The 15,132-nt window shown below is 38.6% G+C and overlaps 1 protein-coding gene across 1 annotated transcript in view; it reads right to left on the bottom strand.

Annotated features, from left to right (window-relative positions):
* The window catches only part of ANKRD28 (ankyrin repeat domain 28), a 106,691-nt gene that overhangs the window by 69,983 nt on the left and 21,576 nt on the right, over positions 1–15,132 (bottom strand). The window lies entirely within an intron of this gene.

Here is a 15,132-nt window from a genome sequence, read left to right as displayed (position 1 = left end):
GAAAAAAAGACTGCCCTTTTTTGGGGCAGTCTTTGCGGTTATGTTTGTGCCAGTTTCGTGACTAATCCAGCCAAAAATGTAAAAATTCTATAACTGAGCAAAGAGCAACCGTTTAATATTTTCCACTAAAAGCCACAGAGAAATCCGGTGTGCCGGCTCTGCTGACTAACAACAATGTAGGCAGTAAACAATTCCAGTGTTTAACTGCTTTCATATGGCACTGGACATGGAAGCACCACAGCCCTTGCTTAACTCCTTGAAGACAAAGGACTCCTCGCCAGCAGAAACCCTCTGAAAGTGGAATCTCTCTCTCAGTGCAATCATAGAAACACTAGGTTGGAGTGGACCTACAAGATCATCTAAGCCCAACCATCCTCCTATCACCATCCCTACTCACTAAGCTACTGAATCACATCCCTTAGCACCTCATCTAGATGCTTCTAGAACAGCTCTAGGGACGGTGACTCCACCACTTCCCTAGGCAGGCCATTCCAATGCCTGACCACTCTTTCAGAGAATAGGTTTTTCCTCATATCCAATCTAAATCCTCCCTGGTGCAACTTGTAGCCATTGCCTCCCATTCTGTCATTAGTTATCTGGGAGAAGAGGCCGACTCCTCCCTCACCACAACCTCCCTTGAGGAAGCTGTAGACTGCAATGAGGTCTCCCCTGAACCTCCTCTTCCCCTGACTAAACAATCCCAGCTCCTTCAGCCACTCCTCACAAGACCTGTGTTCCAGACCCATCACCAGTTTTGTTGCCCTTCTCTGAACACATTCCAAGGTTGACTTATTGAGAAGTCAACCACAAGTGGTCAACCAATGGTTTTCTGCTGCAGGGACAGACAAACCTACCCTCTGGCTGAAACACATACCTCAAGTATATATGAATATGAAGTCCTAAAACTTGCTAATTAAGTATTTCAGCTTGAGCGTGCTGTAGTGCTGGGTTGTGGGTGTATTATGTAAGTGGCTGCTGCTGGCGTCGTGGGACTAACTTAGAGCTCCAGGAACAAAGCAAGGGTTCTGCTCACGCTGTGTGGTACCTCTGACGTCCCTCAGAGCTGCCCACATCACGGCGCGCCCATGGTGGGCAAGCTGGCTAGCGTAACTGCTCCTCGGTCACACATTCACTCTCAAATTTCCCACATTAATCCAAATGGAGAGAAAGGCAGGTTGGAATGGAATATTAAATGGTTTGGGTATTAATAGATGCAGCAAATTCCCACCTTTGGGAGTCACAGGAAGGAAAAACTCACATCACCACTCATTTAAAATAATGTCTACAACAGCTTCGCTGTAACATAATCAATGGCTTAACACACACCTACCGACACTGCGCACAGATAAATGTTTTTATAACAGTGCCAGACACTGACTTAGTCCAGAGCTCCCCGAGCTCAGGACTGCCAGGCTCGGCAGAATATAGCCCACGCTTTGGATTCACCATGAAATTTCTAGTAAGATTCAAATTTCTCAAATGTTTTCACCTACAATGCATGAATACCACACAACTTTATTCAATTAATTTACAGAGTCCAGTTGTTTTGGAACGTCATACTTCTGGTTTTAATTACAACAAACCAACGGCTGGTACACTGTGCTCCTTTGCTCTAGCATTTCAATAATTTATTAAAAATAAATACCACAGACTCATAGGAACACATATTAAAATTTATGCTCTTTTCGACCACAGCAAAAATAATTTAAATAAAAATAAGGACATCCTCAAGATTGATCTGTTGCAACATCCCACTGTCTGCTAAGGAGCACAGCACCCACAACCCTAAGGATATTTTGCTTTTTGTGGAAAATGCCCTAGAAAACAGACACTGTAGTTCACTTGCATAACTCAAAATTCCTTTCAAAAAAAAAAAACAAAACAGAAAAATATTTAAGTCCACGAGCAAGGTACATTTAACAAATGTATAGTTTTTCATAGTACATACGCAGCTTTCATAGTACATACGCAGACATACATTCCTTAAATAACGGTATTCATGTAAATAACAGCCTTTCAGAGCTAAAAAGTTTATACAGCAAACAAAAGCTACAAGCTCCATACTTTTTCTTTGGAATTACCATTACATAACTAGACGTGTTGCTAGACAGCAGATAACATGATCTGAAAGTGGCCCATTTCTGACCTTGGCAATTAATACTTCAAAGCACACTTAATTCAGTTAGAAATTGAACAGTTAATATAAAAAGTATAGGACTTCACACTTACGGAACTGTGAAAATTCAGACGAGTCAAAAAATATTTTTATCTACTGTGATAATTACTCTCAAAATCTTGCCTGTAATTAAAATAAATCAAACTATTTCTCAAGCAAGTTAACACATATCTTGCAGAACACCATGTGTTTTTTGAATGGTGACATTCCTACGGTCAAAGAGCTAAAAGTCGATACATCACAGCTTGCATTAGGAAGAGAACCAGCACAACCAAGTCAATACGATATTGATCTTGATGGCATTATTAGCCACAGAAGAAGTAAGCAGACCAAAAAATCACTCACACTACAAATGTGTGTACGCAATTACTTTCATACCCAAAGGACAACTAACCCTAGAAACATTTAGCTTTTGCTCACAATGAATTACTCTTCAAAGGCTGCTTCAGAAAACCAACCAACAAACAAAAAAAAACACAACAAAACAATCCCGTCATCCTCCTCCTTCCCACTACATGCTTCTGAGAGTTCAACCAGAAACACTGTCTCTAACCATTTCTTCCTCCATCTTCAAAAATAACCCAATGTATCCTCTGCTTTGCAAAACACAGGTTTTTATTCTACCAGCTATTCCAAAAGACAAAACCTTAAATTCACAATTTCTACTGAAAGAAACCAAACTTGAGTTTTAGTTTTTCAGTGGGTTCTCTCAAAACTATTGACTTTCAGTAAGGGAGGAGAGAGAACAGTAAAAGATAATGAAGGCTGAGTGAATTCAAGAGGCTGCTTTATAACTCCTCTTCACAAACCAGTCTAGCAATCCTAACTGGAGGTATAAATAAAGAATATCCCATCTCTCAAAATACACGTCCTAGCTTATCCTGATAAAACTTCAAGTAACTGAAGATCAGTGGGTCATCAGCAATCTTCTCCAACGCCCTTGAAAGTTTCAAGATTAAATTTCACATATTTACTTTAAGAAAACTTTTAAAACGAGCAGTTGAGAATATTGTAACTTTTTAATAAAAGTCATTTCTACTGGGCCTTGAGTGGTGATCTGGTAACAGATGCAGTATCTAATTGTTAGCAAAACATATTCTCCATATTCAACTCAAAATTTTAACGAGTACAATGATCAGACAATAAAAACAACTTTTAACTTACTGAGAATACGTATTTTTGCATAAAAAAGCCTTTGTGTTGACATAATATTGTTTGCAAATAAACCGCTTTCAAGTGAATCGACATCCAAGAGACCTTCCGTGTGTGGATAGAAAGAGTGTGTTACAGAAACACAGTCTGCTGGTAAAAACATGGATGAGAGCAGCCACATCTGCACTAGACAGAAAAAAACCTGTGAACTCAGAAGCAGCTAAAAATAGGAATCGTTTTCTATAGATCGACCCTTTCCTCTAGGAACTGATGAGCAAAGGACTGCAGCAGCACTGTAGGTGATGCTGAAAACCTCAGCAAAGCACATTCAGTATCAACAAACCTACTCAGATAAAGATTTCTCCTGACGATCAGCATTTACCAAGTTTTCTTCTGGGCTGAGAATGCTCCAACTGGCTTAATTTACTATTCTGTGTAATTAAGGATCTAGGAAAGGGATAAAACTGTTCTCTCAGATTTCAGTAAAAATGACAAATTTAAAACCAAGTAAGGTTTGTGATTTGTCTAAAAAAACAACTGGTATCAAGTTCTGCAAGACTAAGCTCTAAGCTACAGACCTCTCCAGAAGACAAGGATTACTCACTGTACTAATAACTGTTCATGCACAAGCAAGGCACACAAACAACAGATAAGCAGTTTTTTTTCTGAATAATTTATCTATAATATTTACTATAGTGTTCCCCACATACAAACAGAGATGAGTGTTCAGCATCCCCATGAATATAAGCTGCAATACTTCAAGCAGCCTTGTGAGTCACTTGTCTGAGCTCTTTGCTGTTTCCTCCCCACTCCTGGGGGAATGAGGTGGAGTCAGGAAAGAGAATGGACTAAGGCAATAATAAATAACTATCTTCTCAATGTTGTTCTGTTTATGCCAGACCATACGCACAGCTGGGATGCAGAAAAAGGAGTCTTGTTTTAACCTCTAGGCTCCATGCTTCTGCTTATGAAGACAAGAAACAGCTTAGCTTGTACCTCCTAGATGCTATAGGCAGCTCTTCTTTCTCTCAGGTAACTATGCAGTCTGAAGTGATTTACAGAACCACCCTATTGTATGGGAAATACATAACTACATCATTTCAACAAAAATTGGACACAAATGTGGCAGAAGGAAAAAGGTATCTAGCATTCGTTCTATCTTCTCTCTATTGGAGCAGCAGGTGAAAAAATACTAATGCAACATGCATTTGTGCTTGAGATATAAATGTAATTTGAACATTTAATCAAACTGCAACCTTTTAAAATGCATCATAAATACCGGATCAGAGAGAAATAAAGTATCTCAAAGTGTTAAAAGCATATTTTGCAATTTCCTGTTTAAGACTTCTTGCACATTATATATATATATCCCAACAATTTACTGGCTGAGAAACTTTGAGATGATCCATAGCATCTTACAGTCATATGGCACAAGATAAAACTAAATCTTTTTAAAAAGATGTCTCGATAACCAAAATACGAAGTCTAGTAAGCTGTGTCTAGTAGCTAGCCTAGTAGCTGAAGCCTAGCTAACAGTGAGAACTCAGCACAGACGTTCCTACAAACCAACTCACCAACCAAGAAGTGGTGGTGTGCACTGGTTAGCAGCTCCTCCTGATTCCCCTCCCTACCTCCTGCCCTGGAGCTCTCTGCAGCTCTAACACTCAAAAATGTCCAAAATACAAGAGTGGAAATCTGACAGTGGAAATGTATCTTAATGAAGCTAACTGCAAGTCAAGACAACTGCTGTTTCCAGAAAGACAGTCTCCAAAAGAGTCTATCCGCATACGATGTCGTAGGAAGTTAAGTCTCCAACAGTATGTATTCATACACATTCATGCTTTAGGTTGTCTGGTGTGGGTTTGGGGGAAGACAGACGTTGGTCTTAAAGACACTTTTCTGTTTGGAAGAAAAGTGACAGAAGAAGATTTCTGATGGGCAATGGAGACATACTCAAAAATATCAAAGGGAGAAGTAGGCAAAACACCTCAGTGTTTGTTAAACCCACACAGAATCATGACTAGTAGATGTACACTGAAGTTACTTCGGCAAGCGTGACAGCTTTTTAAAAATGTTTTCATAGCATGACAAACAAAGTCCACAGATCAGCTACAGGTATTTTCACCTGCTGGCAGAGCAGAGGCAAGAAAAGCCACTGACAGCAGCAGTACTTCTGACCCCTGTAATTCTTTCCAATTCAGACCATAGCAACAGCCTATTTTGTTTTCTGGTACTAGAAATACTGCTAAGAATATTTTACAATTATACCCAGAGCATACTTCCAGTAGTAACTACCGTAGGCAGCAATTTCAGCTGCACACATCAACTTTAAGAGCAGAGCGTGCGAGGAACCAAAAAAAAACAAAACAAAAAACCAAAGGCACAGCAGTCTCTGTTTGTTCTTCCACATATCAATCATTCTCTTCCAGCACAATTCAGCTGGTTGCTGGGAGGTGACACCAGATGGGAATGCAACCACAGAAGAGTAAAAACACCAACCAGAGGCTTCAGAGTAGAGCAACCCACTGTCACAGCTGGCACTGACAGCTTGCTGCTTCAGGAAGCGATCCTTCCCAAGGACAGAAACAGATAAAGGTAGCTCTGCTGGAGCAAACAAACAACTGCAGGATTCCTAATCTTAGTTTTGTATCGCCAGTTACACTGCCCTAAGTCTATTTATGTCAATGTGCACATACTCTTATAAATGCACTAAATCACGAAACCACTACATCTTATTAGGGCAGCTGGTAAAACAAGTAAGAATTCCCTGTGGGCACACGGTGTGCTCATGCACAAGAGAAGAGTTAGTACATCTTCTTTGATCTGCTTCTCATCTATAGTCATGCTCTGAAGATGAGCATACAAAGTGCTGATTTTACGTATTTTCACCTTTGAATTTTTTTTTTCCCTGCAATATTGCTTCAGTACAGGCAACAGAATCAAGACACTTTATTACAAAAACTCAATCAACATCACAAAAGTCAACATAACAACAACATAACAGAGCTTTATTGCCACCACATCATAGACCTGCTTTTCCTCCCCCAGTAGGCATTCCTTGGGCTACACTGTGTCTGGGTTTCAAGGACAGATACTACAATGTACAAGATGACCACATGCTGCTCACCCTTGCCTATCAATAGATGTCCATAGAATTTTCTATAGGAAAAGTGGCATAGCAGGTTTAGAAAGTTCTTGCTCTAATGCACTGGAATCTATCCAGCTGAAGGCTGGAAATGCCCCTAAAGGAAAGGTAGTTCCCCTAATTCAGCACTGGACAGTGCTGGTGTTGAGACTGAAAACTGTGACATCCTAGCTGAGAAACATGGGGTGAACATTTCCTTTACAAAACCCTGTTGGTCAGGTGAATTTCTGGAAGCGAGATTTCCTCTGCTGCCTGCGAGAGGTGACCGATTTAATTCTGCCACAAGTTCTAAACTAAGAGATGAAATCTCAAAGCTGCCACTGCAGCATGTTAAAGGAGCTTGGCATGATAAACAAATAGGCTACTGTTCTTCAAGTTGTATCAGAGCTGTTCCTTTCAATAGTGTTTTGCTGTTTTTGTTTCTTTTTTAATTTAATGCAGATGTACCACTCTTCTCCTTTTCCCTTCTCTTCCCCCTGTAAAATTCAATGACCATCTATTTTTCTCTCAGCACAGTTTCAGTACGTACACTAAAGTAAGCAACACATCTGAGTTGTCTTTCCATACACAGAGAAGTAACAGAGCCCTACATTTGACTATAAGCATACGTAAGTATGGACGAAATTTGGGTTTGTTCTTCATTTTAGTTGGCAATAACAGTAGCCAGATGCTATACAAAACATGCAACACATTTTAAAATGCTGATGCTGTACGAGGACATCTAGAAAGCTGATGGAAGTGATTCTCCTGATTTTATTTTATTTTTTATCTCCCAACATGCACAGAATTTAGGCAAAAAAAATCAAATCAGTTCTGCAGGCAGTAGAAGGCTTTTACAGTTTTATGTCACCAACCGCAAGAATACCCCACGGTTAAGTTGCCATAGTTACAAAACGTTTGCTTTCATATATTTGTCTGAAATTCCTATGGAGTTCCCACTCGGCCAAAACCAGCAGTAGTTGGGAATGCACCACCACCATTTAAGAACTTGAGTCAGAAAAGCACACCGTTTCCGTTCAGACTGCTATCTGGGAAACACTAAAAAAGATGATTCATACCACTCTGAGCTGTGCAAGGGTGGAAACAAACATCACATTCAACTATTTTAAACCTTCAGTGATGACTCACTTTAGCTTAGGATGTTTCCAGAATCAGCTCCTTTTTCCAAACAGAAAATTGCTGTTGTCTATTCAAGAATCTGTTGACTACTCAAGAAAACAAACAAGATGAATTCACTTTCAGAAGAACTGTTCAAAACTATCAAAACTATCAAAGGAAAAATAAAAGGGAAAAGGTTCTACCTTCCTTGTCCCCTCCCTACTCCCCCCCCAAAAAAAAAAGAAAAAAAACCACACTAAGAAATCTTGCAAACAAAGCAACATGAGACCCAAAAGGCTTGGTGGATCAAGCACACCTCTGTAGGCTAAAGTTGGAAAGGCCACAAAGCAAGCTGTATTTGCAAAAACCACCCTGGAAATTGTACAGCAAGTCTGTTACCTCTCAGCTGCTTTAGCAAGGTCTTATGCTAGCCCATGTTTTGCTTCAGCTCACACAGTCGGATGGTTTAAGCAGTCAGTACAAGTAGAACATTAATCCAGTCACAGGCAACGAGACACAGTCAGCTAAAGGTGAGGAACCATCAACAGCAACCAATAACGTTAAAAAAAAGGAGCACAGAAGTGCACCTGAAGAAGCACTACACGCAACTCACTGATGATTCAGTGACTATGAAGAGAAAGTTGCAAGAGTTGGACTGAAGAGACATAAAGAGAAATGCGTTAGAGTACCTTCCTGGTGCCACACACCAGAAGAGCACCTGGAAGATAACGCTTTGCATGGAAGCAATACCCATCCAACACTTGTCAAGGCTGGCCATCTATCATGACACTGTATTAAGGAACGAAAGTAAAAGTTATCTTCACAAGTCTGTCTGCTGTTTACTCATAAGCATCAAACGCTGATAAATATAAGAATCACGATGCTTCATTAAGACAAAAGGCAACACTATTTACAATAGTGAGAGTAGCAAATATTTCTTGGGAGGCCACACAACTTCTAATATTCAAAGCAGCACTCTTTAATTTCCCTTGTGAATGACAAAAGACAATGAAGTTTACTACTTCAAAACATCTATTCACTTTTATCGTCACAACAGAAACTCTCCTAGGAGGAAAGCTCTGGAAGTCAGTAACACCAGGGGAGAAAAGAGGCTTAAACATTAAATAGCTCCAAATTCACAACTTGCAAAAGAGAAACTGCTGCCTTTGAAATTTCTAATTTGCCTACTCATAGTCCTGTGATGGCACAGTTCGCCTCGAATCCAGACTCTCCCTCCCTGTCCCACCCATGGCAGATTAGTGTTAGTGGCTGAGTTTTCTGGCTAGGTTTTTTTTTCAGGATGAAGTTTTTAGAAAAAAAACTTTTCCTGTAGTTCAGTTCAAATCAAATTCTCTCTCACAGAGAAATTACAGGAGTTGAAAGAAAATGATGAATATTCCAGTAGTATAATACTAAAAAGCATGTAAAATTCATGCCAGTGCAATACTTTGAATACTAAGATTCTAGTAGATCTGAACAGACAGACTGTGACCACAGAAACCACAGTTCAGTACACTTGCTCACAACTGGGATATTTACTTTTTGTTTCCATACATACCAGGGACTCAAAATACTATACATAAGTGAGCAAAATGAATTCTGTTTGCTATGGATACCAGTGCTATTTTCTCTCTGCTTAGGATGTAAACACTCAGTACTGACTTATATGAATTCTTCAGATTTTCATCTGAAAAGTATGGGTCAGCAGCTGCCTCACGTATCAGTTCTCTGTCTGGGGGATGTTACACTTCCTTAAAATTTTTAGGAATTCCTTACACATTCTTTGTGTCCGAGGAGCGCCCTTCTGGCAACTGAAGCCACTCTTGAAAACACAGCTGGATAAAGTGCATATATTCACACATACTACTACGAGATGAGAGTGCTCGTCTGAATCTTCTGCAGCTGCCAAAATGGATGCGTTTTCCCCACAACTGAGCAAGAGTAAAAACGTCACTAGCCAAAAATCCTACGCAGATGCGTCAAACCGTGCAGACTCTTGCCCAATACCCACTGGGAACACTGCTTCCAGGAGGGCTCTAGGATATGAGCATCTGAGTGACATTCATTCTTAGAAATTACTTTTGTTGGACCTTTTTCAATTTAGAGAATTTTTCAAGGGAAGATTAAACAGCACTTCCTTTCAACAGCTAAACACTCCAACGCTGAATAAATTTGCACAAAGTAGAGCAAATTATTAACTTCAAACACTAATTTAAGCATTTTACACCAAAAAGTGTTTTTTTTGTTTTTTTTTCTTTTTAAAAGTGAGGTTTGAGAAAGTGGCCAAGTCTGACTTTAATTGCTGGCCACCAGAGGGATTCTCCACTGCCCTCTCCCTTGCACGATCCTTTGCTTATTCACATCCCCTTCCTGTGCCAGCACAGGCACCTGTGTGATCCAGCCACCCCATTTTGTTTTTCTGGTGATAAATTAGTAGAGCGAGCTCATCGTGGGATGACAGCTGACACAGAGAAGCAGTGGGAGCATTCAGATTGCTCACTGTGACAGAAAGTGATTCAACTGCTTTATAAAACCTTACCCATAAGATGAGCTGCCTTCGTAAACCAGTCAGAACTACTTCAATCTTTATTATCTTCCTTAAAATATCCCCGAAATCCTTAACTTATCCAAATTTAGACAACTATTATGATCAAGTCTATTACCCATGAAATTCTTTCCAATTACTCAAAAACCTATGCGAAGAACTCAAACTTTGCTCCTACACATCAGTGCATAAATGACTTCTAATAAGTTTGATTTGTTTTTAACAGAAAATAACTTCATGATGTAGAAATTTCACAGACCACATTAATCAAATGACCTGCACAATACTTACAGTATTTATAAAGCATATAGCATTAAGAACAGATGTAGAATTGTTGGGCCCAGTTTTCAAACACACGTACACCAATTACACATGCAGCATCTGCACGTAGAAGAATCAATTCAGGTACTTCTCACATCAGACACTGGAATGCAGAAGAAGGTGGTTGCATTATAGCTTAACTCTACCAAACATACACGATTAAAAAGTTAAATGGGATTTTTCTAAGATTAGAATTTGTTCCAAAATTTGCTAACACTTGCTTCAACCAGTTATTTGTTCAATTAAGATGACACCATGAGGAGAACTTGGGAAGTACATTTTGGCATTCCTAGAAGCTAACTAAATGCTTTAGAAAGAAGCACTTACAGAATCAGAAAGATGATACCAAAACAGATCACCACCTAATACATATAAACATATTTAAAATATTGAGAAAATTAGCTTCTATAACCTTGCCTCTAAAATCCAAAAGCCTTAGAATCAACAAAGAAATAAAGAAACAAACTACATTCAGTGAACGTGCACACATGAAAGTTATCTCTAAGTATTTGCAGCAGTAAGCCCAAAAAACATCTAATATCCAAATGTCTACAACTGCTTTTGGCAAGACAACTTTTATCTATGAAAGCACTGTGAAAAAAACAGATTTCTATAACATAAGAGTTCTACAATGTGTTAGGTACATCCTTAATATCAAAGAATGCTGTTTAGAATGCTCCTACTTGTTTATATCACGTGCATCAAGTTATGCAAACTCTCTGCAAAAAAAACCAAACCCATACCACTGTAACCAGACTCCTCAAAACAGAGCTGAGTTCATAAACTGTATCTGTGAATTAGACCAAAACACACACACACATTATGACAAAGACTTAAACGTTATGTCAAACAGATATATATATTTTGAGTCCTTACTCAGCCATTGTCACCTTTTCTTCTACAAAAGATTTTGGGCCCTAGGAAACAAAGGCCCTAAAACAAAACTGCAGAATGTTGTGCTTATCACCCATATTTCTTCTTGGATGCACACTGACACCTCATGGACATTAAAAAATAAATAAATAAGGACAACACTTTCCTTATTTCTGTTTTTCAATGTTTTTAAAATGCAAGTGACTTTTATTTTGATGCCATGTTGACTTCTTAAGAAATGTACAGGGCATTGCTGAGTTTACTGCTAAGCTCCTCGTAACATACCTACTTAGCATTCATCCTGAATGAGTAGTGTGAGAGTCCCATCGTCATGGGATCTGTCTCCAGCCCTGCCCTTTCCAAACTGCAAAGAAGCAACCCCAGACCCTGCATCTCCCTGAAAACAAGAGCTTGAGAAGAAAAACTGGATGGATGTCATATGAGTAATGGCATTTGAAATTTGGTCATTGAAGCTATGAATGATCTTTGATGGCTATGCAGAAGCCTTCTGCTCTTTTTCTGTATATTTTATGTATATTAAGTCCAATTTATGGCAAAAGAGTAATATATATTATTTAGCACTACTGTATCACAGAAAACAAAAGTAAGAGGGCAAAGTTCCCTTCACAGTCTCACTGTGGAATAAAAAGAGTATTACTCTGCCACTTATTCTTTCTTGATTGAGGAAGGAAAACAAAAAGACACAGAAAAAGTCTATAGTAATCTACATAAATAAATCAAGTTACACAGCATGCATCTCAAGAATGATAAGCTTGTATCTAAAATGATTAAGTCTTCAATAGTATTAAAAATAATTTAAAAAGAGTAATACAGTAATGTAAATGCAAGAGGCCTGTAATGCTTATTTGTTAAAGGAATTACAAGATTCTCCTAAACTGCTATAGAGCTAATGTCATTAATAACACCCAGGAAATAATAACGAATAAAAAAAGACTCACTCTTCTGAAATATTTAGCCTTAACTAAATTGGCAAGACAAAGCCACTTAGCAGATTTTATTTGTTCTTTAAAATGAACAATTCCATCCTGTTTTTCAAAATACTTATAGCATTCCTCTACACATTTAAACATTCTAACAAAAGCTATGATGCTTGGTTGTTGGTGTGGGTTTTTTTCCGTAAAAAATTATGTAAAAAAAAAGCCTTTGCCTCATTCTTCCCCACACCTGAAGGAAGATAAATGAGTGAATACCTGAGAATCTTTTATTTAATACAAGCTTTGTTTTACATTTCTTTTTGAAGTGGAATTCCTGTAGAATTAAAATCAAATCAAGGAAGACAAAAGGACTCTTTTATTTTTATTTTACATATTCCATCCCAGAGGAGCGTCCTATCAACTCTTTGTCCCACAGGACTCTTGGCTTCAGCAGAGATGGCACAAGCAAGCTGCCAGTCAGTGTATTTTTCTAATATGTTCTCGCCCATCCCAGCCAAAAAGCAGCAGCTGGTAAAGTTCATTTTTCATGGAAGAGAGTCGATTTTTCAGGCATTACTATCACCATTTGGTCAACAAGGGAATTACCACACCTATTCCTGTTTATAGAAAGATTAAAATTAGGTCACCTTGAAACATGCACTTCAGAAAGAATCTGATGCAACAGATTAAAGTTTATTTTGCTTCCTATGTGTCCTAAGTGCTGCTCGCAACATCTGTAGAAATGGTAGACTATGCTAAACCACCATAAACACCCAACCTGGAAGCCAAGCTGTTCAGACTTGGGTTTTCTGCATCAGGTGCCAGACCTCAGGCAAAAACCACAGTCTCTTAAAATAAAAATAAAACTCTTAAAATAAAAATCAAAGTTCAGCTATTACCATGAATACGATTAAAGCAAAAATAAATTTCATCTTCTGAAGAAGAACTGATCTTCAATACAAGCTTATAGCAACTGAAGCAACAGCACCACACTATGTTCTAACTGTTGTATTACTTTTAGAAACATCAAAGAAACGTGCATCATTCTGGTACCCATTACACACACATAACAGATTTTTGTTTTATTAAACAGCTGTCAAAAGCAGCACAAATTTCCTCAGCCTTAGCTGTATACTGTAAATGTTGTCAGCTAGCTTGTAGCTGTCTAGTGACACAATTTGCTGAATAATTTACCCCAAAAGAACAGTTTTCAGCTACAAACAGCACACACAGTGGACTAGCAAACTGCATCCCAAAACTACTGACTCATCTTTAAGCAAGTACAGTTTTTGGAAATATTGTAGCTAGCACTGCATTTTTACTAAGGATGTTCATCACATTTGCATTTGCAGAAGAGCAAGACAAGGTACATCAGCAACTATGACTTTCAGTTTCCTAACTAAATCAATAGTAACCATTTCCTGTACAGCCACTCCAACCCAAAGAACAGATGTAAGGATGTCAGGGGAAACCAACACTCCTCTCTAACACCTGGAAGTCAAGACATTTTTCCCAGTTCAAGGCATTCAAATTGTTCCAGTTTGATTCATGCTCAAAACTGTACAGGCTTGGAAAAAGAAAACAAGACAACAACAAAAACTGAACCATACAAAAATGGGAAAGATAAGAGGATAGATCTGCAACCTGAGTTTTTTTAAAGGTGCCAGGTTATGAAAGATATCTACCCAAAAATAAGCTTTACCTCTGGACTCATCATGAGGTTAAGAGACTAAGGGAAGCTGCAGCTCTTCAACACCACGTAAATGATACCAGCAATACAGAGCAGAGCTTACTTGATTATTATTGATTACTTGAACTCCTTGGGGAAAGGAAAGTGAAGTAAAGTGAAGTTCTTTGGGTCACCAGAGTAATAATGCAATGGATAGTTCATGCTTAAATATTAACAAAACAGCTCACATTCAAGGAAAAAAACAAACACAAAATGCAGTGTATCTCTCAACCTAGCTGTCAGCTCAAAAGTGACTCAACTGCACGGTAGGAGCTCTATCTGTACTTCACTATCTAACGGCACAGATCTTACCCATATCTCCTCTAAAGCTTCAGCAGTAACAAGTAGATAAAAACAGTTGTACAGCTTCTCAGTGAAAAATAACGCTTGCTAGGGCAAAAAAAAAAAAAAAAAAAAAGTCTGATACTTTACCAGCAACCATAGGTCTGTGTAACAAAAATAAATTAGCTTCTGAGAACAAAGAAGATTTAACAAACAATTAACAGCAAGGTACACCCCAGCAACAGCAGACAAAGATATAACAATTCTGGATACTTTTGAAAATAGCCACTATACTCAATAAACAAGCAGAGAATCTGAACAGTTTGGTGAGGTTTTTTTAATAAAAGCCGGAGCCCCGTGTGCTGTGTCTTCTCCAATGACCAGCATGAGTTCAGCTATCTATTCAGATGAAATCCTGACTAGAATTTACCTTGAAACCCAGGGAAAGATATAATCATCCTAGCTATGTGACAACAATCAGAAACTGAACAGTTCTGAGCATATCACAGTAGCCACAGAAACTCATTTCTGTTGTTGGCAATCTGTATCACTGCTCTTGGGCTAGCATGTCCAAGTCTGCATCATGGAGACACGAGGAGCACAGTAAGATCATGCCAAATGAGAACAGACTCCAGCTTCTTAACCTGGTAGCAGCAAGACAGAAACAACACATAGGTGATAGAGAAATAAGACCATTAAAAATAAATTATATATATATATATATATGATGATTTAATTATTGAAGCGATGAACACTTAATTAAATGTTCACGTTATCTGCTCCTCTCTGCAGCTGCGGGGTACTGGGTTTACCATGCAGCCTGATGGTTAAAACATGCTTCAGCCTTCCTTCAGTAGTCACTGTTAGAGCATGAAG

The sequence above is a fragment of the Cyrtonyx montezumae genome, unplaced genomic scaffold (assembly GCF_038088225.1).
Source record: "Cyrtonyx montezumae isolate F1298 unplaced genomic scaffold, pur_monq_1.0 scaffold_8, whole genome shotgun sequence".
NCBI classification, from domain to species: Eukaryota; Metazoa; Chordata; class Aves; order Galliformes; family Odontophoridae; genus Cyrtonyx; species Cyrtonyx montezumae.
This window is presented reverse-complemented; position numbering and strand designations above follow the sequence as displayed.